Raw genomic sequence first — 18,586 nt, 5'->3', positions numbered from 1 at the left:
ACAAATTGCATTTGATCTCAGGAAGGGCTCTTCAGAGCAAAAGAGTATAAAGATGTTTTCAGTATCTCCTCTTCCCTCAGTGTCCCTGCTGTGTGGGCGCCACCATAATTAGATGCTGGCTTTTAGTGGGATGTCTTGAGTGTTCAATTAGGTCTCCTTTCTTCCTAGCAGTCGTGTTTCAATATGAATGAACACAAAGCCAATTATCTTTTAGAAGCACACTTTTGAGTAGCAATGGCAGACATTGTACATGTTTGACAACTATCGCCATGAGATTCAGCCCTTCATTCAGATTTCAGGGGAGAGAAAAAAAAAATAATGGCCTAAATTTCTGTTTGAATGCAACTAAAATCAGGATGCTTCTCCCTCTCTGAACAGGGTGATAGACCAAAGGTTTGTGCTTCAAAGCGTGCTCAGCAGGCCGGCATCATCATCACCTGGGAGCCCATTAGAAATGCAGAATCTAGGGCCCCAACCAGATGGAATGAACCAAAATCTGCACTGGAACAAGATGGCGGTGATCTGTATACCCCTTAGCAGGAGACACATTGATTTAACACCATCAGAATATCTAGAAGTTGTACCCAATGTTTAGGGAAAAAAAAATTGCTCCTGGTTAAGAAGGGAAAGAAAAAAAAAGAAAGAAAGAAAGAAAGAAAGAAGTGATGTCCTGTTTTGTCTCCTCATCAAAATGTCAACATAAAGGTAGAGGTCTCACAATATTAAAAGAAACAAGTCGGGGTACCTGGGTGACTCAGTCAGCTAAGCGTCGGACTTTGACTCAGATCATGACCTTGGGGTTCATAAGTTCAAGCTCTGCATTGGGCTCTGCGCTGACATGTCGGAGCCTGGAGCCTGTTTCGGACTCCGTGTCTCCCACTCTCTCTGTACTTCCTCCACTCTTGCTGTCTCTCTTTGTCTCTCTCTACCAAAATTAAATAAAAAGTTAAAAAATTGTTTTAAATAAAGAAGTCAGACTAGAACTGGTGTGATACACATCAATGTACATGGAATCTAAGTACACGGATTAAGTACACGGATTAAGGACTGCATCTCCTTGTACTTGATAAACTTGGCCATGACTGGGTGGCTTGCACTGGCCAGCGCAACGTGAGTGGGACAGGACACATGCCGCTTCTATGCGGAAGTATTTAGGAGCTGGCACACCATCCCCCATGCTTTCTCTTCCGAAGTTTGGGTAAGCACAGTTTGATGTGGAGATGCTATAAAGAAAAAGGAAAAAAAAGGACACCAAAAAGGAGAGAAGGTGCCNGGGGTTGGGGGGGAGGAGGGTCTCCTCACAGAAAAACAGTGAACATAGAGTTTTGGCAACATACAAAGAAGTAAGTCTGAACATATCTCCACCAATGCACGACAGCTTCCCCAGATAGATGCCTTGACCATAGGAGGATTCTGTGTGAGTACAAAGTAAGTCTCTAAGATGCTGGGGGTTTAGTGTTATAGTATAACGTCAAGTCTCCTAGCTGATACAATTGGCAACATATACATGAAATGAGATACACTGATCACTACCCACTGGCAACGAAGGGCTGAAGAGCTAAGGGGTACAGGCCAGCCTCCCCTCAAAGGCATCCATGACCCTGGAATAGCCAGTGGAACTGGGAAATGTCTCAAGACCTTCAATGTTGGCACTGTAGCACTGTATAATACAACGTATTATCCTGAGTTATAGCCTGTAGAAGGAAGAAATAGTCCTTTCTTGCTTTAGAGAAGAATGAAGCAGCTCTAACATCATTCCGAATCTCCTCTTTCTTCCTAAAAATACCCAAATATACTGCTTTGTATTCATTGCAAGCTTTTCCCATCTGTTCCTGAGGTGCTTAGAAGTGTCTATAGGTTTTGGATAAAGCAAGCATGGCCCTGGGGACGATTCTTTTCCAAAAGAACATGAATATGCCTGGCTAATGAGAGTACTACTCATATGGGCTTTCACAACAGGAGTACAACTATAGTGGCTTCTTCCATTGATGACTTTTTATCCCACACACATTCACTTTTAGCAGAGACAGAAGACGACTTGCAATTCCTCCTCGTTTTTCAGAGCACTAAATGGCACGGCTAGTGACTGAAATATCTGATAGTGTCACTGCACTCTCTCTGGACTCAAGAGAATTTAATCTAATCTAGAGAATTCCTGCTATCAAGCACAAGAAGACCACTCTAGGCACTCTTGCCAAAGGTGCACTGACATCATATGGGAACAACTCTAAAATGATGAATGAAACCCCGTTTTTGTATTCATTTCAAATTATTTATAGCTGGAGGACCCCATACTCCACAATTAAGATATCTATGCAGTAACTGACCAGGTCTCATCAGATATCTGCTCCATTAGGGAACTCCATGTGAGAGAGAAATGTTGACATAAGAGAAATAGTCATGAAAGAAGAAGATAAACTAAAGAAAGNAGGGGGCCCATTTCTCCACATCCTCGCCAGCATCTAGAGTTCTCTGATTTGCTCATTTTAGCCACTCTGACTGGTGTGAGGTGGTATCTCAGTGTGGTTTTGATTTGTATTTCCCTGATGAGGAGGGATGCTGAGCATCGTTTCATGTGTCTGTTGGCCATCTGGATGTCCTCTTTGGAGAAATGTCTGTTCATAAGGAAAGTCATTATTAAACTAAACTCTGCCATAAACTCAAGTAGATTTGAACACATGTGTCACGTTCATTTGTGATGAAATGCAATAGAAACATTAAGGCAAAGGACATGGTTATTTGATCCAAGTCGTGTGCTCAAATTTTCCCTGATTAATATAACAGGAAAATAATAAACACAGATCAAGGAAGTTTACTTTAGGCGTGATAAGGACACTGAAATTCTTTGCCTTCGAACGATAGGCTGAAACATTTTTAAATGACACGGTTATGAAGTCTAGCCTTTGCATCATCATTATCTGGGAAGACGCGGGGTTTAGTAAAGGTCTATAGAGGTCAAAACAACCTGGACAATCATGATCACTGCTGAGGCCAGGTGATGGGTCTATCAGATTCACAGCACCATGCTCTCTACTACTCTGAGTGTTTATAAACTCTGTTTATAACTCTGAGTGTTAATAAAGAGGAAAACATTCAAAAAACAAACCAACATCTATGAATTATTAATTACTTGACATGGCTAGCCCTTGACTTACAAATCCCAGCGGGTCAGCAAGGTGAGAGTGTGTACAAGTGAGCCTGGTCTCCCTCTTCCTTCCTCTGCCACCCTACACACAGGATTGTTACTGATTCAATTTAATCAACTATGCTAATTTGCATTTGATAGCTGGACATTTCTGGGAAATTTCCAAGGAATATCTTTTGAAGGGAGAAAAAAGAAGAATTTTTCTAATGAGCTTTTAAAGCTTGTTCCTCTGAGCTGTGTTACCCCAAGTGCCCTTCTCTTGAGCTCCAGGAGCAACACTGGCTCTTAACTTGGGCATGTCTTTTATTCATCTTTTTTTTTTTTTAATTCCAGATGAGTCATCTTCTCCTTTAAATTTAGTTGGCATGTATTACATGTCTTATTTTATCAAGTTTCTTGTACTTCTCCAAATTTCCTTGGGTGTCCAAAGCGAAGTAGATATACTTGAAATTCTGTCTTAATCATGCTTGTCTTTGAAAAATAAGATTTCATAGGTCTGAAGAAGATTTTCTCTCTTCTCTGGCAAGAATTTTGAGAATAGCTAATGGTAGGGAGGAGGATGCTGTTCCTTAGGACACCATAAACCTGAAATAACCAGGAGATTCGAAAATAGTTTACAGATTAGAATTGGGCCAATTTTGATCTCAGAATTCCACAACAAGGGATACTTGCAAGATTTAAAGATGCCTTTGTTTTGTTCAAAGGAACAGAAAGAAAAATTGTTTGGACACAGAAATCAATAAGGTTGAAGAAAAGAAAATTAGTAGAAGGAATTGCTTAACAAGAACCAACCAAGATGGTGTCTTCCATCAGGTAAAATCTATGGGTAAGTATCATTTAAAATAATTTATATAGAGAAAGAGATCTATCAAAAAAGATTTTCCTCACTTCAAGGAAGTTTGCAATATTTTCTAAGCTCCTAAAAGATCATCGGCATACAAGTGTAAATTGGTACATGCACTTCAGAAAACTCTTTGCAGTACCTTCTAAAGCTATAAATATGGATATCTAAACTGCCTACCAATTCTACTCCTAAGTATACGTCCAACCAAAATGAATACATTTATTTGCCAAAACACATGTACTAGAATGTTCACAAGTGTACTTTCAGTATAGTCAGTGCTGCTGAGATACGTGTTTTAATCCATTAGGACAGAAGGTTAACACGAGGCCTGCAGGAATTGATCCTGAAAGCATACCAAGTTAGCCCATTTTTAGCCCATCCTATATTACCTCCTGAAATGAACTGAATACCACTGGAGACAATCTAAGTGTTGACATATCATTTCCAAGAAATCCTGAGTAATTTACAAATCTGTAAACCATGAATAGTAATATATTAAATCATTGACAATCCTGGAGAATTTTACAGTATCTGTTTCTGAATGACCAAGCAGAAAAAAATCCTGAAGCAACAAGTATGGGACTCCATGACAACGTATGAACATTCTGGACATGTTGGGGAAGAACAGTCTACACTACGTCCTGGAGAGAGTGATCCTGACCCACAGATACTGAGGATGTACTCTGGAGGCTTGCATGTGGAGTCCCTACTCCTGGATTCTGTTTAGCAACTCTGAGCTTCTCTACAAATCTGTTCATCATGCAAAATAAATCTTCACAATATCATCTATTCTCTTAAATATGTGTATGCAATATATACACATATATACTTAAATACATACATATTATAGACACATGAGACATATGTCATTATCTACAACTTTTACTATCCAGGCTACTCAAAACTATGCCAATCTTCTGATGGACTCATTTAACTAGTCCACAAGTAATTAGGAGAAATTTCTTGTTTTCTCAACTATCTGTGTAAATATTGGAAAGACATACAAAAATACTTAGTTCCTTTTTTATTATCTTATATTTTTCTTTATTATATCCTATTTTTCTTATTATCATAACACTTATCATTGTTTGGTTGAAATAAATATGGCTTTAGGTAATTTTAGGATTATTAAAGTAATATATATTAATCATTAAACACACATGGAGAATATGAAGAACTTTAAAAAGGAAGTCATTCTAATTTAACAGGGCCAAATTAATCGGTAAAAATTTATTTTCTTTCAAAACCCCACTGATGCTAGAGTAAAGGAGATTATTTTTAAAGACATGAACCCTAGGGAGAGGGTAATAATAAAGCATTGGATGCTGCCAAGGACATGGATGTGTAGCCACTGATTTCATAGACAGAAGGAAGCTAAATCCCCAAACAATAAAGGAAAATTTCATGAAATAACCTATTTAACACCACAAAATCCTTACAAGCTGAGAGTCTGGCAGCTCTTGGTGCCTCTGGAAGTAGCAAAGAATTAGGGAGAGGGGCTAATTATTAAATTATTTAAGAACTATGGGAAGATTGAGAAGGAGGGAGTTGGTAATCAGACTCTATGAGCCAGTTTTCTGGGCAACTTCCCTTCTCTCAGCAGACCTATATGGATGTAATCTCTGAGGCTCTCTGGCTGGAAAAATGTCATACACAGCTGAGAACCTAAATACCTATATTTATTTACATATTATGTAATATATTTGTTCATTTATTTTTAATTTACATCCAGGTTAGCTAGCATATAATGCAATAATGATTTTAGGAGTATAATCCAGGGATTTGTCCCAACAAGTGTCTTCCTTAATGCCCCTTGTCCATTTAGCCCACCCCCCCCAAACCCCTCCAGCTACCCTCAGTTTGTTCTCTCTATTTAAGAGTCTCTTATGCTTTGTCTCCCTCCCTGTTTTCATATTATTTTTGCTTCCCTTCCCCTATGTTCATCTGTTTCATATCTTAATTTCCACATGTGAGTGAAGTCATATGATATTTGTCTTTCTCTGACTAATTTCACTTAGCATAATACCTTCTGGTTCCATCCATGTAGTTACAAATGACAGGATTTCATTCTCTTGCATTGCTGAGTAATACTCCATTGTATATATACACCACATCTTCTGTATCCATTCATGTGTTGATTGACATTTGGACTCTTTCCATACTTTGGCTATTATTAATAGTGCTGCTATAAACATAGGGATGCATGTGCCCCTTCGAAACTCCTAGTTTGGATAACTACCTCCTAGTGCAAGTGGTGTGTCATAGTGTAGTTCTATTTTTATTTTTTTGAGGAAACTCCATACTGTTTTCTGCAGTGGCTGCACCAGTTTGCATTCCCACTAGCAGTGCATGAGGGTTCCTTTTCTCCTCATCCTCGCCAACATTTGTCATTGCATCAGTTTTTTTATTTTAGCCATTCAGACTGGTGTGAGGTGGTACATCATTGTGGTTTTGATTTGTAGTTCCCTGATGATGAGTGATGTTGAACATTTTTATATGTGTTGGTTGGCTATCTGGATGTCTTCTTTGGAAAAGTGTCTATTCATGTCTTTTGCCCACTTCTTCATTGGATTATTGCTTTTAGAGTGTCGAGTTTGTTTTATAGTGTTTTATAGTGTTTTATAGGTTTTGGATACTAACGCTTTATCTAATATGTCATTTGCAAATATCTCCTCCCATTCCATCAGTTGCCTTTTAGTTTTGCTGATTGTTTACCATGTGGAAGCTTTTTATCTTCATGAGGTCTCTGTTTTTCATTTTTGCTTTTGTTTCATTTGCCTCCGGAGACATTGAGTAAGAAGTTGCTGCAGCCAAGGTCAAAGAGGTTTCTGCCTGCTTTTTCCTCTAGGATTTTGATGGCTTCTGTCTTATGTATATGTCTTTCATGCATTTTGAGTTTATTTTTGAATATGGTGTAAGGAAAGGGTCCAGGTTCATTCTTCTGCTTGTCACTGTCCAGTATTCCCAACATCATTTGCTGAAGAGACAGACTGTCTTTATTCCATTGGATATTCTTTCCTGGTTTGTGAAAGATTAGTTGGCCATACATTTGTGGGTCCGTTTCCGGGTTCTCTATTCTGTTCCTTGATGTAAGTGTCTGTTTTTGTGCCAGTACCATATTGTCTTGATGATTACAGCTTTGTAATACATCTTGAAGTATGAAACTGTGATGCCCCCAGATTTGGTTTTCTTTTTCAGGATTGCTTTGGCTATTCAGGGTCTTTTCTGGTTCCTAAAACAAATATTAGGATTGTTTGTTCTAGCTGTGTGAAGATTGCTGGTGTTATTTGCGTAGGTATTACATTGAATGCATAGATTGCTTTGGGTAGTATCGACATTTTAACAATATTTGTTCTTCCCATCCAGGAGCATAGAATATTTTTCCATTTTTTGTGTCTTCTTCAATATCTTTCCTTAGTTTTCTATAGTTTTCCATGTATATTTTTCACCTCTTTGGTTAGGTTTATTCCTAGGTATTTTATAGTTTTTGGTGCTATTGTAAATGGGATGGATTCCCTGATTTCTCTTTGTGTTGCTTCATTATTGGTGTACAGAAATGCAACTGATTTCTGTGCATTGATTTTTTATCCTGCAACTTTGCTGAATTCATGGATCAGTTCTAGCAGTTTTTTGGTGGAATCATTTGTGTTTCCCATATAGAGTATTATGTCATCTGCAAAGAATGAAAGTTTGACTTCCTCCTTGCAGATCTGGATAAATTTTACTTCTTTGTGTAGTCTTATTGCTGAGGCTAGGACTTCCAATACTATGTTGAATTACAGTGGTGAGAGTGGACATCCCTGTTGTGTTCCTGACCTTAGGGAGAAAGCTATCTGTTTTTTCCCATTGAGGATGATATTAGGGGTGGGTTTTTAATATTTGGCTTTTATGAGCTTGAGGTATGATCCTCTGTCTCTACTTTCTTGAGGGATTTTATCAAGGAAGGATAATGTATTTTGTCAAATGCTTTCTCTGCATCTATTGAAAGGATCATGTAATTCTTGTCCTTTCTTCTTTTGATGTGATGTAGCACAGTGATTGGTTTGTGGATATTGAACCAGCCCTGCATCTCACTTGGTTGTGGTGAATAATTCTTTTATGTATTGTTGGATATGGCTGGCTGGTATCTTGTTGAGAATTTTTGCATCCATGTTCATCAAGGAAATTGGTCTGTAGTTCTCTCCTTTTAGTGGGGTATTTGTCTGGTTTTGGAATCAAGGTAATGCTGGCCTCATAGAATGAGTTTGGAAGATTTCCTTCCATTTCTATTTTTTGGAAGAGCTTTAGAAGAATAGGTGTTAACTCTTCTTTAAAGATTTGGTAGAACTCCCCTAGAAAGCCATCTTGCCCTGGACTCCTTTTTTTGGGAGATTTTGATTACTAATTTGATTTTTTTTTTTTTTTTTTTTACTGGCTATGGGTCTGTTCAAATTTTCTATTTCTTCTTGTTTCAGTTTGAGTAGTTTATATGTTTCTAGGACTTTGTCCACTTCTTCCATATTGCCCAATTTATTGGTATATAATTGCTCATAATAGTCTCTTAATTATTGTTTGTATTTCTGTACTTTTGGTTGTGATCGCTCCTCTTTCATTCATGATTTTAATTATTTGGGTCCTTTCCTTTTTCTTTTTGATGAAACTGACTAGTGGTTTATCAATTTTGTTAATTCTTTCAAATAACCAGCTCCTAGTTTCATTGATCTGTTCTACTGTTTTGTTCTTTTTAAAATTTCATTAGCATTGATCTATCCTCTAGTCTTTATTATTTCCCATCTTCTCCTGATTTGGGGTTTTATTTGCTGCTCTTTTTCCAGCTTTAAGGTGGAAATGTTGTATATCTAAGATCTTTCTTCTTTCTTTAGGAAGGCTTGGATAGCTATATACTTCCCTCTTTTGACTGCCTTTCCTGCATCCCAGAGGATTGGGGCTGTAGTGTTATCATTCATTGGCTTCTATGTACTTTAATTTCCTCTTTAATTTCTTGGTTGACTCATTCATTCTTTAGCAGGATGTTCTTTAATCTCCAAGTATTCGTTGTCTTTCCAAATTTTTTTCTTGTGGTTGATTTCCAGTTTCATACCATTGTGGCCTGAAAATATGAATGGTATGGTCTCAATCTTTTTGAACTTGTTGAGGGCTGATTTGTGTCCCAGTATGTGATCTATTCTGGAGAATGTTCCATATGTACTCAAGAAGAATATGTATTCTGCTACTTTAGGATTAAATGTTCTGAATATATCTGTCAAGTCCATCTGGTTCAGTGTGTCATTTAAAACCATTGTTTCCTTGTTGATTTTCTGTTTAGATGATCTGACCATTGCTTTAAGTGGGGTGTTGCAGTCCCCTACTATTATGGTATTATTATCAATGAGTTTCTGTATGTTTTTGATTAATTGATTTATATATTGGTTTCATGAAGTTGGGGGCATAAACGTTTACAATGGTTAGATCTTCCTGGAAGATAGACCTCTTAATTATGATGTAATGCCCTTCTTCATCTCTTGTTTTTGTTTTTTAAAATTTTTTTAAATTTTTTAATTTATTTCTGAGACAGAGAGACAGAGTGAGCAGGGGAGGGTCAGAGAGAGAGGGAGATACAAAATCTGAAACAGGTTCCAGGCTGTGAGCTGTCAGCACAGAGCCCAATGCAGGGCTCGAACCCATAAACCATGAGATCATGACCTGAGCCTAAGTCGGAGGCTCCAACGACTGAGCCACCCAGGTGTCCCTACTCATCTCTTGTTACACTCTTTATTTTAAAATCCTGGGGGGAACTGTGTGGCTTTGTCGGTTAAGCGTCTAACTTTAGTTAAGATCATGATCTCACACTTTGTGAGTTTGAGCCCCACATTGGGCTCTGTGCTGATGACTCAGAGCCTGGAGCCTGCTTTGGATTCTGTCTCTCTCTCTCTCTCTGCCCCTACCCCACTCACATTCTACCTCTGTCCTTCTTTCTAAAAATAAACATTAAAAGCCTTTAAAAAAACAAATAAAATCTAGATTGTCTGAAACAAGTATGGCTACTCCGGTTTTGTTTTGTTTTGTTTTGTTTTGTTTTGTTTTTTGGCAACCATTAGCATAAAAGATGGTTCTCCATCCCCTTACTTTCAATAGAACATGTCTTAGGTACAAAATGGAGTATCATGTAAATAGCATATAGGTGGATCTTGTTTTCCTATCCATTCTGTTACCCTATGTCTTTTGTGAGCATTTAGTCCACTGACATTTAGAGTCCACTGAGTACTGAAAGATATGGATTTATTGCCATTGTGCGACCTGTACAGCTGGACTTTTTGGTGGTATTCTCTGATCCTTTCTAGTCTTTGTTGCTTTTAGTCTCTTGCTTTGTTTCATCTTTTCTCCCCTCAGAAAGTTCCTCTTAAAATTTCTTGCAGAACTAGTTTAGTGGTCACAAACTCCTTTAGTTTTTATCCATCTGGGGAAATTCTATCTCTCCTTCTATTCTGAATAATAGTCTTACTGGATAAAGATTTCTTGGCTGCATATTTTTCCAAATCAACACGTTAAATATTTCCTACCACTCCACTCTGGCCATGTTTCTGTGGATAGGTCTGCGGTAAACCTGATCTGTCTTTCCTTGTAGGTTAAGGTCTTTTTTCCCTTTGCTTCTTTCAAAATTCTTTCTTTGTCTGTGTATTTTCTAAATTTGATCATTATATGCCTTATTGATGGCCAGTTTTTGTTGAATCTAATGGGACTTCTCTGAGCTTCTTGGATTTTGATGTCTGTATCTTTCCCCAGGTTAGGAAAGTATTCCACTATGATATGCTTCCATACATCTTCTACAGCTTTTTTTCTCCCTTCATCTTCTGGGACTCATAATTCAGATAGATTCCTTTTTAGTGAGTCACTGAGTTCTCAAATTCTTATATAATGCTCTTTTGCCTTAGTTTCCCTCTTTTTTTCTGCTTCATTATTGTCCACAATTTTGTCTTCTATATTGCTGATTTGCTGCTCTGCTTCATCCAACCTTGCTGCCATGGCATCCATTTGAAATTGCACATCAGTTAAAGCATTTTTAATTTTGTCCTGATTAGATTTTACTTCTTTTATCTCTGCAGAAAGGGATTCTATGTTTTTGTTCAACCCCAGCTAGTATTCTTATTATTGTGATTCTAAATTCTAATTCAGACTTGCTTTCTTATATAGTGTTGATTACGTTCTTGGCTGTCATTTCTTCCTGTTCTTTCTTTTGGGGTAATTCCTTTGTTTTGTCATTTTGGAGGAAGAAAAATGTTAATAAAATAAAAATTAAAGAGACTAAAAACAACACAAGAAAATCAAATAAAGGAAGCAAGATCCTAGGTATATTTTGGCCTGATTATTTAAAGAAGCTTGACTGAATAGAGAAAAAATGGAAAGAACAGAAAAAAGGAAACAGGAAAAAATAAGAAGCATTTAAACTTTTAAAAAATTTATACAGTAAAATAGAATAAAATGAATTGAAGAAGGTAAAATATAATAAAAATATATATTTACAAAAAATAAAAATGTAGTAATTTTTAAAAATTTTTATGTAAAAATGGAAAATAAAAATAATTTTGTCTGTTTCCGTATCCAAGAATAAGAAACTAAAGGAAAAAACCCGAATAGATGGACCAGTCAACAAAATGAAATCCAAATGAAATTACATCCAGTTTCCCCTAGATGTCAAACTATGAAGCAATTTATAGTCTGTACACTAAGCAGGCGGGGAGACTTGTGCTGATCCTCTAGGGCTTGGTTGGTGTAGTTAGATTGGGCTTGGTGTAACAGCTCCATTCTCCACAAGGTGGCGCTGCTTACTGGGTTGTATCATTGTGGTGCATGTAACTGTGTATGCACATGCACAGGAGAGGTGAAATGGTGTCACCGGCTTACAGTCTATACCTCCAGAACTCTGTCCTCTCACTCACTGGCAACCAAGCCCTCCTCCTTTGTCCAGCTTCTGTCCACTCCCTGCTTCTATACTGTCCATGTCCAAGCTGTCAGCCTGCCAGGCAGCACCTCTCTCCCATATTTTATCTGAGAGGGGGCTGTTTCCAAACCCTTCATTTCTGAAGGCCCTGCAGCTTGGACCCACTCCAACCCTCTGAAGGAGGGTCTCGCCAAGGAATGGCCGGGTGCCAGCTTGCCCCTGGGAATGTTCCTGAGATCATGCTGCTGCAGAGGCTCAGAGGTTGTAGCCAGGTGCTAGCTTGCTCCAGAATAAGTTTGTGCAATTGTGTAGTAAGTAACAGTGGTTCACAGATTATGGTAAATCACAACACAATACACAACCCACATCAGGATTCACTGCACCCTGGCATCTTTGTTCCAATATCAGCAATTGTGTTCTTTAGGGTCTGCTGAGACCTTTGCCTGTGGGAGGACCACATGGCTTCTACCAAATGGCCTCCTATCAGGGGAACTACTTCTCCCCATGTGGCCCATGGGCCTCCTGGGGATTCACCCTTCCCACCAGAACACAACCAGGTATTGGGCTATGGGATTTCTGACACTGCTCTGCTCTATTTACTGAGTCCTAATGGTAATGAAACCCTCTCCTTTCTGCCTTTCTTGTTCAGTCACTTGTGGATGTTTCCACTCTTTCTCTTTCTCTTCAGCTACTTTCGGGAGGGGGGTGCCTTTCTTGTACTCTTCCCCCTTCCTCTGTTCTCTTTCTGCAAATACTGCTTCCTATCCTCCACAATTTCTCTCTCCCTCAGTTCACCTCTCCACACCGGGCACCTGCTGAATTCTGTGGCCCAAGTTATGCAGATTGCTGTGTTAATTCTCAGATAATTTTCTAGGTGTGCAAAATAGTTTGATGCTGATCTAGCTGCATTTCAGGAATGAGAGAAGCAGAGAACTTCCATGCTGCTCCACCATCTTAGCCCCTCCCAGTACCTATCTTTAATTTGAAACCGTTTCTACATTCAGTCCCAATTCTGAAAGCAAAAAGTGCAACTTTACTTCTTGAATTCAAGCAAGCAGACTTTTATCCTTCAGGCAGGAGACTACAAGATTATACCCTTCGAGCATCTGTCCAACCTGAAAAGAAACATCTAGAGATGGTGCCATTAGAAATTGCCCCTACCCTACAAATAGCCCACCCACGTTATCCTACAACAAAGCATAGTATCAACAGGCCCCAAAAGTTGGGTAGGAGGCATGGAAAGGAATATCTTCATCATTAGCAGATAGTCTAAACTAATCAGAAAAAAACTTTAACCTAGAATATAGAATCCAAAAAACTTAAGAGTGACTTTGAAGACAATCTTAAATAATAACATTCATTAGCCTTTTCAAAGACATGAAAGAAGATATCGCAAGGTAACCTGGACACATAAAGAAGAACATCTAGAGAAAAAAAAAAGCTTATGAAAATTGAAACACATGATGACAGAAATGAAATCCCCAATACAAGTGCTAATAGGTCAAGAAACTTTTACAGAAAGTAGAACAAAAAATCAACAGATGGAAAATGGCTAAGAAAAGATAAGAGAAATCATTCCTCAAATATAGCATCCAAATAATTAAGTTTTCCAAAGAGAACAGAGAATGTGGAAAGAAATGACCAATAAAAGCATTCAATCTGAATTGCCAGATTGAAATGGTTCACTGAGTACCCAGTGCAATGGATCAAAAATCACTCATATCAAAGCATAACATGGCTTTTCAGAATATTGGTGACAAAGAGAAAATTATGTGTATTTCTGGCAGAGTAAAGGAGAATGGGGAAGAACACATCACGTTGACAATTGAAAGAATCAGATAGCTTTGGATGTCTCAATAGCAATCTTGAAAGCAAGGAGATAGTAGCAAAGAAATGTCTCAAAATTTTGAAGGATAATGATATCCAAAACAGAAACCTACACCCAGCTAAATTTACCAATCAGTGTGGAGACAAAATAAGGATATTTTCAGGCTTGAAATGTCTTTTTAATATATATATCCCTCTAACCCTTTCTCAAAAATTTGTGAGGGAATGTGTTAACAGAAAAAGAGAAGACAAACAAAAGGATATTGGTATCAGGAAGTAAGGGGATCTGACCCAGGGGATAGGCAAAGAAGCAAAAGGGATCCCCAAAACGAGAAACAGAAATCCCAGGCTGGCAACTGTACACAGGGATATATGGCTACCAGTCCTGACTGAAGTAGTGTCACTCAAAGATGAAATTTACCTGATGTACCTGGTGAAAGAATGCCTGGATACGGGTTGCATGGATTACCTGTATGCCTCGATTATTTACATATGATGAAGCTCCTGTTCTTCTCTAATTGCACTGTACCCTGAAGCAAGCAAGTTTCCTCATTTCACCTTGCAGAAGTTTTCTGTCTTTAGATAAGCCTGAGACTTGTAAAGTAGACTGTGATGCCCTTAAAAGAAGAAAACAGGAAGCAGTCTACTTCCTCTGAGTACATTTCTTTTGGGTATTCTATATGAATCATGATAGATGCCCTCCTTAGTGTATGAGCTCCATTTTCCCAGGACTCCAAGAACATTGTAGACTGACTTTTCTTTTGGAAACTATAAAGATGCTCAAAGCAAATGAATCAGAGACTGTTAGATTTCATCTTCTCCTGGGAGCCTTAATCTATAGGTAATAGACTTGTGCATGCTACTTGGTTTTTCCAGACCAAGTGATATATTGTTTAGATAAAATACATAGAAAGCAAACCATCTTTTATTACTTTAAGTTTTATTTGTTTATTTTGAGAGAGACAGAGACAGCATGAGTGGAGGGAGAGAGAGAAAGACATAGAAAGAGAGAGGGAGAGAGAGAGAGAGAAAGAAAGAGAGAATCCCAAACAGGCTCTGTGCTGAAGCAGGACTTGAACCCACTAAACCTGTGAGATCATGATCTGAGCCAAAATCAAAAGTTGAATGCTTAATGAACTGAGCCACTCAGGTGCCCCACAAATCATCTTTTAAAGCAAGGAAATGAGTCAGGCAAAAGACAGACAGTGGTTACCTGGAAAAGAGAAGGCACAGCAACAGCAGATGCATTTGGAGGGAGACAGATTGTGACCTGCGTGGGCAAGTCGTTTTGTAAGTTTATACATTTATTAAATGTGTATAGATGTATATGGTATATGCATGTACATGTATGTGTATTATATTTGTACATTTAGATTTCATAATAAAAATCAAACGAAAAAGTGACAATCATGTAGAGTATCCCACAGATAGAGTCCCTTTTATCATGACAGTGTTTCTATGGAGGTTTGTGAGTGTTTCTTGTGCCAGCTTCAATTGTTTTCATTTTATTTTGTTATTTTATTCATTTAACAGCATACTGGAGATATCTTCCCAAGTCAAAATATATCCATCTCTTTTAATGCATCATGTGAACATTCCATAATTTATTCAACTATTCTCAGTAGGCAACTTGCCACCTTAAAATTTTTCTGCTCCTAAAATGGCAACAAGCCTATCTGCACCTATCCCTCTGCTCAGAAATGCAGAAAAATGGAAAAGATAAGGCCAGAAAGCAGTAAGAACTCGCTAGAAGGCACACATTCAGGAGATGGCTGTGTTCCATTAACTGAGAGAGATGCCTGTTACTATTATTCTTTAATCATAATTTTATGTCCATACATTTCAGTATTCCACTCTTAGGTTAAGAGTATTGTGGTTATATAACTCCAATAATACACACAGTAATGAATCTTCTTGGAAAAACATGAACATCTTTTAAGGTTACTTTAATTATCTGATATTCAAACAGTAAGAAATACATACATAAAGAAGTGTGAGACCACCTCTATCCCCATTTCCACCCCATTTCTATATTCCCACTTCCACCCCCCTCACAAGGTCAGGAGTGATAGTACTTCTCTATGAAATTTTCTCCTTTAAAGAAGAGAAACTACTTGCCGGTGCAGAATATTCCACACAGCCTTTCTGGAGGCTTCTTAGCATCAGAGTTAATAAGAAACCTGATGTCAGCTCACACGGCTATAGAAACAAAGGGACTGTATAATCATCTTGGTATTACAAGCGCCGCAATTCTTTTCACTTTCCTTTATGTATCCATCTACCCACATCGCTAGGCAGCTGCTCACTTTTCAGTGAACAGATCCACAGGGCCCAATTCCTTTGACAGAGACTATTTGAATTCATTCTGGAAATCTTTTACAGGCAACCCCCTTAAACCAACTCAAACTCCAGCATCCTGGGAACCAAGTTTCTTCCCAGCCTGTGCACAAGCAGCGGGGACCACCCTTCTCTCCCATGCCTATCGGCTGGCTACAAATCAAACCGTCTGTCCAGAAACCCAGATACCTCTAACTGGCCGCCAGGGTCTGGTACAAAGCACAGCATTCACAGGAAGACATCAATCTGCATTTTTTTGCCAAAGCAGCACAATATCTTTCTTGAGTACTTGTTAAACAGGGACTAAGAAAACACTTGAAGCCCAGAATCAAGTCCACAACCTAGCTCCAACCTCTGCCCACGCCATCCCCTCTTTGTTCCCATCCACCTCCTCCTCCCCCACCTTTCCTGTAGTTTAGTACGGGGGTTAATGATTTACAAAAACTGGAGAATCAAACAGCTAGACCTAAAAACTCTTGCCAGGTGCCGAGAGAAGTTCGCTGGATCGAAGATTCCCAAACATCCATCAAGGATCACACATGCAGGGATCATGGTCCATTTATATACATTTCTTCTCTTTACAGATCAACTGGAAGAAAAATACCACAAGCCGATGTGGGTGAAGGGCCAGACTCTATAAGGTTACTTTCTAAATCCTAACTCATTCGAAGTTTGGAAACTGTGCACGGTGAACGGAATTTGTCACAAAGCCTCCCTGCTGTGGAATTTGGTGAACAGAAACTCAACTATTTTTAACCAAGAACATAAAATGTGATAAATACAATTTTCTAAACCTAAATGCAATTAGCCATTTTAAAGAGATTCACCCAGTTAAAAATAAAAGTGGGAAGTACAGAGGCCTATATTAGTATTTGTTTATTTGTCACTGTTTTTGCACTTTGTCATTTTATTTTCTATTACTACCATAATCGGATTGTGTTTCCCTAGTATTTTATCATGATTTCTATGAATAGATTATTAATTATTTCTATTGCTGCCTTAGATTTATTGAATGTCACCAAAGTAATATCCTCTGGTACCGTGTGAAATATGAAGCTATTAACAAATAATCAAGTGAGAAAGGAGTTTAAATTTCTTTTCTGTAGGAGTTCCTCTATTTCAGGGTATTATTTTCATTGATCAATAGAACACAGCTTTGCCATCACTCAGTGAAAATGAATACACCATATTGTTCACTCAGGACTGACCATCTTCAGTTTTGTTTTCAAACTGGAAAATTTTAATTTCCAATTTATTCATTCAAAAAATACTTCCAAAATAGGTCTTCTGTTTAAAAAAAAAAAGTAAGATACTTCTCAGAACCATTACTATCACATCCGTTGGAATTACATTCCAGTCTTCTTGAAGGGAGATGAAAAAAGCTTCTGTCTTCTCCAACTACCACCTCCCTGAGAACATGGATCGTGTTTTAGTCACTACCAGTACCTGGCACATGGTAAGCAGCTAATAATTGGGTGATAAATGAGTAAAATTAAACAAACAAAGGAACTAACATTCAACATATCACAAGAACAACATAATTTTATATATTCCTGATATATAGGGTAGACTACAAGTATTCTCTCAATGCAGTGTGTTATGAATCTCTAATGTATTTACTCATTCATATGTTTACTTCTTCCTTTGTGATAAACAATGTTTTCTCCAACCATTCTAGAGCTGTTACTGTCTTCTATATAGCACAGATTAATTTATATCCATAGAAAAACAACCTTCTCATTTTCCTCTTGCAGTGACTGAAAGGGTAAATCTAGAAAAGGTTGCTAACCTGCCTTAATACCAGAGAGGAGTTTAAGGAGATCACTAGCCACTACTTTCCAGAGTATCTCAGAGACCAAGAAAAATGGAAAATTCCCATGTATATGTTCTAAGAGGCCCATTCCACCAGAATCTAAAGCCGTTTTGGTTGATAACCATGACACAAATGTAGTCACTCAGTTTAGTGGTGAGACAGGTAAGTAAATGAAGGACATGAATTTGGGGGGTTTAGGATTAAGGAAGTCTTCCAAGAAATGTTGATGCTGAGCTGGGCCCAGAAACACAAGAGCAAGATGCAAATCAGTGGCAGAGTTTGAGGTGGGGGAGGACATATTAAAGGCTCAAGGTCAAGGGAAAGCCTGGCACATCTAGACAATGAGAGCATCTCGGCAGACAGGTGAGAGAGGGTGAAACTGATGGTGCTGGTGGCTAGGCCCACATGTGGAGGGCCCTGCACAGCACACCTGCGAGCACAGACTATCCTGTGGGTGAGACGGATCACTGAGGGAATCTAAGTCACAGTGTGTTACGATCAGTTTACATTTGAGGACGGAAACTGTGTGAAGAATGTATATTGGCAAGAGCCACACTGTGGGCAGAGAACCTAGCTCCATAAGTTGGTACAGTTGCAAAGGCAATAAATTCTGAAGACCTTACCAAGCGTCCATGGCTAATCTATAATTAATCCCCCAAAAGTTTGTCCCCTTTTATTTGCAGCATGTCCCTCTATTTCTTC

This window comes from Crocuta crocuta, unplaced genomic scaffold (genome assembly GCF_008692635.1).
Source record: "Crocuta crocuta isolate KB4526 unplaced genomic scaffold, BGI_CrCroc_1.0 scaffold218, whole genome shotgun sequence".
In the NCBI taxonomy this organism is placed as follows: domain Eukaryota; kingdom Metazoa; phylum Chordata; class Mammalia; order Carnivora; family Hyaenidae; genus Crocuta; species Crocuta crocuta.
This window is presented reverse-complemented; position numbering follows the sequence as displayed.